This window comes from Marmota flaviventris, chromosome 9, assembly GCF_047511675.1.
Source record: "Marmota flaviventris isolate mMarFla1 chromosome 9, mMarFla1.hap1, whole genome shotgun sequence".
Lineage (NCBI taxonomy): Eukaryota > Metazoa > Chordata > Mammalia > Rodentia > Sciuridae > Marmota > Marmota flaviventris.
In genome coordinates, this window is record NC_092506.1 from 100,504,830 (window position 1) to 100,512,190 (window position 7,361).

A 7,361-nucleotide genomic window follows, 5' to 3' on the forward strand; every position below is an offset into this window, starting at 1 on the left:
GACAGAATAGTGCTCCTGAAGGAGAGGGGTCGGAGAGGTTCCTGGGGCTCAGTGGAGAGCCACATTCTTCAGGTCCTGGAGGATTTCACTGAGAAGCTGGAGACATGGAACCTATTCTTTGCCTCCATCTTGGGAGGTGTGCTACCTAAGGATGGAATGACCAACGGCTTGGTGGGCTCTAGCCACCAGCCATCTTTCCCAATTTGTACTTTTGAAATCTATACATATGTTTCTCTCTCTGAGGGTCTTATTCCTGGGGCCAGGCCACACCTAGGACAGAGGGCACTGTCTGGAGGCATCCCAGGAGAGGGGCAGCAAGCCCCCGTCTTTCTTTCTTGACATGGAGATTTTGGGTAGGTGAGGTGGGACTGGTGGATTCTGTGAGTGGTGACTGTGCCCCAGTACTGTACTAATTGTGCTAGACAGAGCTGTTTAAATACCACCAGACAGAATATTACTCAAATTAAAATGAGGCCTTAAATGTCATTATTTGTGTCATTATTAATAGCCCCTAATTGTGTTCTCTAATCATCATGAAATTATGTTAGTATTAATATTCACGTCAAAGCTGCCTAGGGAACTTGGAAGATTTAAAAAAAAATTATACCATATGTCAGTTCCCATGAATGTGAAGCAAATGCTGGCTTTAGTACTTCAGTCCGGGCTACAGATGAGACGGCAGCCTGCGAAGGCTTGGGACTGGACTAACCTCTGGTCCTTGTCCCAGTGACTGGCTCCTGGATGCTCTACCTGGCAAGCCCTTTCACAGCATCGGTAGGACCTGCTCCCCCAGACACCATGCATGTCTCAGCCAGCTGCTCTGGCTGGTGAGGGGACCAGATAGCATCTGGTACCCTGGGACATGACACCCCTTCTCCTCTCCTCCAGCTCTTGGGAGCTGCTTGTGTCTAGACACCATAGTCAAAACCACATTGCACTCCTGCCTGTCCTCTCTCTCCATCTACTCACAGCCCCGCCTTAGTGGACTGTGGGACCTGCCCAAACTACTCTGTTGTGCTTGGGGAAGTGGCATGAAAGAAATAAGAGTTGAGTCTCCTGGAAAAATGTATTATATTATATATACAGAAAGAAATTTCAGACAATGTAGACTCAGAATTTCAAAGTATATACAGGGTGTCCATAAAATCTGGAAACAGGTGAATCTACTATTCTTAAGGATATCCTACACTTTAAGGAATAAAATAATTTTATCCTTGTTTCTGCATTTTATGGACATCCGGGCCTTTGCCCAGTGCTAACTTTGCCAGGGCATCTTTGGGGGAAAACAGGGATTCCCAGTGTTCGTTTGGGGATTCATTTGCATACACAGAGTGAGAGGAGCTGAGTTATGCTTCCCCTTATGTCCTGGGACTCCCGTTCCTCATCCCCCCAGATTGGAATCAAGTATAAGAGGTGGGGTGGTGACAAGGCAGGCGATATTGCCAATTAGCACTCCCCTCTCTGGGGATGTGTGGGGTGAGTGCCCTGGGACACCCAGAGGCATCAGCCTCCTGCTGACATCACTCAGGGGCTCCTCTTCATCGTTTCTACAACATTCCTTTAGGCTGCCTGCTCAACACCTCAGTCATCCACTAATGGAGTCCACGTGACCGCGATGTGTCAGACAAATCTGGGGCAAGCGCCTCACTCTCTTCCCAGAGCCCTTGGAATTCTCTGGAACTGAGAATATTCAAATGCCTTTCTTGGTGAAACAGCAGGCTTCCAACCCCCCAAATATTATGACTTGAGTTAAATATAACACAGGGTATGAAAATAACGGCAAAACATGGGAAGCAGAGAAGCCACAGAGTGAGCGACTCGTGCACACACTCTCACACACATAGAGTGTCTGTCCCTCGGGATGTGACAGGGCATCCACAGACCCCATAGCCAGGTAGGTAGAAAACCCACAAAATCACATAGAAATCGTGGTGCATTCTGGGCTGGTGAGCCGCCACTTCAGCCTGGAGAGGCCTAACTCTGCTGGTTTCTATACACACACACACACACACACACACACATATATATCAGATGTGGTTTGACTTAAAGGGTGGGAGGAAAAATCTTAGCTGCAGTGAAAAAGGAGACCTGCCTGCTCTCTCCACCATGAAGGGAGGCTGGGGTAGGACAGGCTGGGTCAGATGTGGCCAAGCATTAGGGTACTTATTTCCCAGCCCAGAGGGCAAACAACATCACCCTCAGCCACTAGATTGCTTTTTAAGATAATCTAGAAGGAGCAGCCTTGACCTGTGAAAGGGAGGCTGGGGAGGCGTGTGCCTGAGACCGTGAGCCAGGTTCCAGAGCCTCTTTGCTTCCTTTGTAACTGCATGCATAAGTTTATGGTGAAAACTCAGTGGGTCATAGATAAGCGAAAGGTCTTCCAAAAGTCAGTCACTCTGAATTCCAAACCCAATGATTACAGTAATTGTTGGCCTAGGGCTGGATTTGAACCAGTGAACCCAGAACAGAAGCATTGAATAGGCCTCCTTTCAGAGGCATTCCCCCACCAGTTACCCAGCAACACAGCACGTGGCCACTCCTCTCCCCTGCTCTCTGGGCCAGACAGCAAGTAGCTAAGGCTATTCCAAAAGAGCAGATATATCCACATCTTCGTAATATGGAAACCTCTACATGTGGGAGGATTTATGGTATTTGAAACCTGCTTTTAATTAAATGACCTCCTTTGATCCTTGTGAGGTAAGTGGGGCAGGTGTGATTATCCCCCACTGTATAGACAAGGGCATGGAGTCTCGGGACAGGTATTGGCCAAAGGCATATGGCTTATAAGGGACAGAAGTGGAGTTGACCCAAGCCTTTTCATTGCTAGTGCTGTGTTTTGAATTGCCTCCTCTTAGAAGGTACCTCACTTTCTGTCCCCCTACCCCACTCAGAGGCAGCTTGGGAATATTAGTAAAATGTTGGGAACCAGCTAAACCATGAATTTATAAAGGCAGCATCAATAATGTCATTTATCCCCCCCCCCACCCATCTATTCTGTTTTCCTGTGGTGATGTCTCAGGTGTGCATGGGATAAAGTCCAGAGGGATGTGTGGGGCGGTGCAACAGGAAGAGGGGAGAAGGAGTTTACCCTCCTGGGGTCTTTGCCTTTGTTCTCTGTGGTTCCATTCCTCTTACATCTGAAAACAAACCACGGAAGCAGCAACTCCCTTATCCCCCTCTCTAGGCACCAAGTCCCACTGAGGCTTCTTATTTGATGGAGGAGTTAGGTTGAGGAAGAGATTCCTACTTCATTTGGTGGCTGATGGGAGGGTTTTAGGAAGAGGCAAGAGCAATACTGAGAATCCCTGTCCTGGACCCTCACCTAGAATGGCCACCTGCCTGCTGCTTGAGGAAGTAGACATGATGCTCTTCACAAACACACTTGATTCCTCTGCCACCCACCGCCCCTTCCATCCTGAGACCCACCGTCCAGCTTTCCACCTCTGTGCCCCATAACCTTCCCCACCCCCATCTTCCGCTCCACAAAGCCCCTGCTAGAAGTTGACAAAGCTGACTGGCTGCTTAATGTGCTACAGGTGTTGTTGCTAGGCAACCACCCCACTCTGCAGCTCAGACTCTGTCAGCCCAGATCAAACCCCTGGTAGCACTTAACCCCGTAACTGCTTAACACAAACACTAATTACCCAGGCCCACCAAACAGCACATTTATAAGCCATAATCAAGGGTGCGAGGGTGGATTCTCAGTCCTTCAACCAACACTTCCCACCACGATGTCGAGGCCCTTTGCTTGTAAGCGATGGCTCCTCTTTCCAGGCCGCACCAGGTGGACATAGAATTTCCAGCACCGGCCATCCCTCCTCCCTGGACTGGGTTCCTCTGAAGTCAACTATGTGCCTTCAGTTGCCTGCTTTCTGGAAAGAGTGTTCAAAAAAGAGTTCGTAGCATCTATTTCTGCATTTTAAACTATTTTTAGGTTAAGATCCTTGAACTAAAACCTCACAGTTATACTTGAACTTCATTTCTTTGATGTCTGACTCGGTTGAGTTGGAGATGACTATCAATTTTGGACAATTCTTCTGACACTTGAATATTTTTATCTTGCTCTGATGGAAAAACAAAACTAAACTAAACATCTCTTTAGGGTGACCATGGACCACACAAAGTACAAGGCGTTTGTAGATAAACATTTATATTAGAATGTAGACCAGCCAATAGTAGAACTGCCCTGCCTTGAGTTGGCCTCCCCATTTTGGACGGTGATTACATTGCTCTGTTAAAGGGACATACTCAAAAACTATTGGCGAATGCATGAACACAACCCTGTTTTAAATTTCTATTTCCTAAATCATAGTGTAGCTTCCACAAGGATGAGAGAAATCATTAAATGGCAGAGTAAATCTGTCTCTTCTTCTGACCTTTTTCTCATAAGATGAAACACTGCCTATAAACCAGATTATAGGAGATTCCCAGGTGGCACTGAACCTTTTTCTGTGGGTTGTCCTAATGGTAATGTGCAAGGCCAGGCCTGATGGGCCACAGAAGTGGAAGCCTCTCCCCAGCTGCCAGGCACCTCCCAGGATGCTAGGTGCTGGGTGGTATTTCAGGGACTCACTCTCACTTTCTTTCTCAGCTGAAAAAAATCATTAAACCTTTTTATTGGCAAATGTCTAGTTATTCAGACATAGAGGAACAGAGAGATCTTGTTTTCTTTGAGCATTTACATCTATTATTTATTTAGCAAGGAATATTTCAACTTTAGAGCCACCTCAAAGTAAGTGTCATGCTCGCTCTGGGTGGCATGTGCCAGGAACAGTACTAGGTGCTTATGTATGTGTTCTTATTTAACTGTTACCTCAGCTCCAGCATATGGATGTGAAAGTCTCTACCATGAATTGAGGTTCAAAGATGCTAAATAACCTGCTCCAGTTTGCACAACTAGTAAACACTTCCAGGGCACAGCTGGCATTCTGAAGCCTAGATCTCCCTAGTACCATACCATATGGAGCCTCCCAAGAGACTGAAAACCACAGCTCAGAGAGGTTAAGTGACTTTCCTGAGATCCTGCGGCCAGTGAGTGATGGGACAGAGATTTGAATGAGAATTGATTTGACTCTAAAGTCCTTTTCATATTTTGTCTTCTAAAGTACACCACCTTTCAGAGTTGTATCTCCCAGATTGGGGATATAGGGACAATGGTCGAGCATTTGCCTAGCATGCACGAGGCCCTGGGTTTGCTCTCCAGTACTGTGCAAAAAGAAAAAAATCCCAGAGTTTTTCCTCCAGTTTCTGTATTGGATGTGCTTTCTTAGAGGTGAATTATCCATGAATCCAATATGGAAAAACAGGTTCTAGGGAGTAGCATAGATTGTGTACTGAACAGATTATGTCTTAAAGTAGGGATCATCTGTCCATCCCCTCACACTTTCTTAAAGGATCACATTGGAGAAAGAGAGAGAGGGATGGCGATGGGGGAAGGAGGAGGAAAGGGAGGGAGACAGAGGCAGAGAAAGGAGAGAGACAGAAACACACACATACATGTTCCTGCAGCCCGTGGCTCCCTGCTTCCCTCCCACATCTTGAGTCAGTAATGCCTTGGCTTTGGGCTAAGCCACTGTTGCCAGCTGGTGGCATTAAGAGTTGGGATTGCCAGCTTGGTCACAGGTGACAGATTTGGGAACATCATCATGGCCCTGGCTCCTTCCCAGTAGACCTAATGGGTCATGGAAAACCCTAGTTGGGGAGCTAAATGGGGGCCAAAAGAGACTGTGTAGTATGGATCTAAGTGGGGACAGGGACGAAAGGCTTGCCCTGTGAGTTTTAACACTTTCATGCAAGTGGTTTCTCCATAAAGTATTAATAATGTTCCTATAATTGATACTTCAGGGCAATAACCTCTGACAAAATGGCCCTGATTAGCAGATAATTGAGTGTGTTGGATTGTGTCCTGAGAGAGCTGAACGCCAGGCAAGGCCCATTAGCCCATCATAATGACCCCTTTTGTCAGGTATTAGTGTCATTAAGAGCCTGCTCTCTGAAATCAGTCCCTTTATTTAACTCTTTTCCCTAATTATATGGATCATTTTACAAATCAAAGCAAATGTTTGCATACAGCCCCCAGGCATGCAGTGGAGCAAGAAGATGGAGGAGCAGGCTGGAGACTGCTGAGTGGAGAGTCCTTGGTACCCAGAACACTCTTTGTCACTGGGAGTTTTCTGGAGGTGACAGGTTCCCTAGGAAATCCAGCTGGCGTTCCACGAGGATATGAGGATATGGTGCACCTGGTTGTCTTAGGGGCCTGGGTGAGGAAATATCTGGATGGAGTGCTTTGCCAAGAGAGCTTGCAGGCCACACATAGGTCAACACCTGAATCCATCTTGGCAAAACAGCTGAGCTCCTGGACTCAGAATAGCTGCATCCTTGCCACAGAGTGCATCAGGCTGGAACAGGTTGGCACCCGAGCCCAGCCACAGGGCACCTAGAAGACACAGAACACCCGAGCTAATCATCTGGGTTATGCCAGGAGCAGACTCCTGTCTCTGTCAGAAAGCACAAGCCTTTGGGAGTGGCTGGGGAGGATAAGTAGGCCCCAAGCCCTCCCTATCTGGGAAGATGTGGCCGAGGTGGACAGGTGTCCTCGCTTGGAGCTGCCAGCTAGGTAAGCAGTTAGTGCTCCTGGGACTCTCGGGAACTGAGAGCATGATCAGCCCCCAGGCCACACACACAGAAGTTGACACAACAGAAAGCTCCAGGGACAGAAAGCCAGTTTCTGACCTGCTCTCTCTAGCACACTCTCACTCATTAAAAAGTATAGACAGTTTGCCATTTATTTGAATGCAGTCACTGCCTGACACCTTTTCCACCTTGCCCAGCTCTGTACAAAGCTTTTTATCCCAGGGCAGGTTCAGTGTGGGTGAATCAGAAAGAGGTCTCATCTCCAGCATGAATTGCTTAGAGACAAGGGATGGATAGCATTTTGGCAGCTAAGAAGGATATATTTTTATATAAACCAAAGAGGAAGGTGAAAGGATATCATCCATTACAGCAAAGGCCCAGAGGTTGCTGAGCCGGGGATAATTTACTTATCTGGCAAAGTGATAGGTGAGTTTCCCAAGAGGAGTTAGGACCTGTTATGGGTCCTGGGTGGTATCTGGACCATATTTCCTCTGTCTATCCTACTTCTGCACAGTAAATGCTCCTTGAGTTTGCTTTCCCTTGTTTTAATCACAGAGAGCCTTGTGCTTCTGTGATTTGCGTTGGGCCTGGTGAATTTTCCCAGCATTGGCCTTGGGTGGAGAGCTGCCAGCCGTGCAGAGAAACTGCTGGGGTTTTTGCCGAGGTAGCAGAATTTTGGTGGTGGAGTGTGACATTCGCCTCTCAGAAATAATACCTTTCATTTAAGG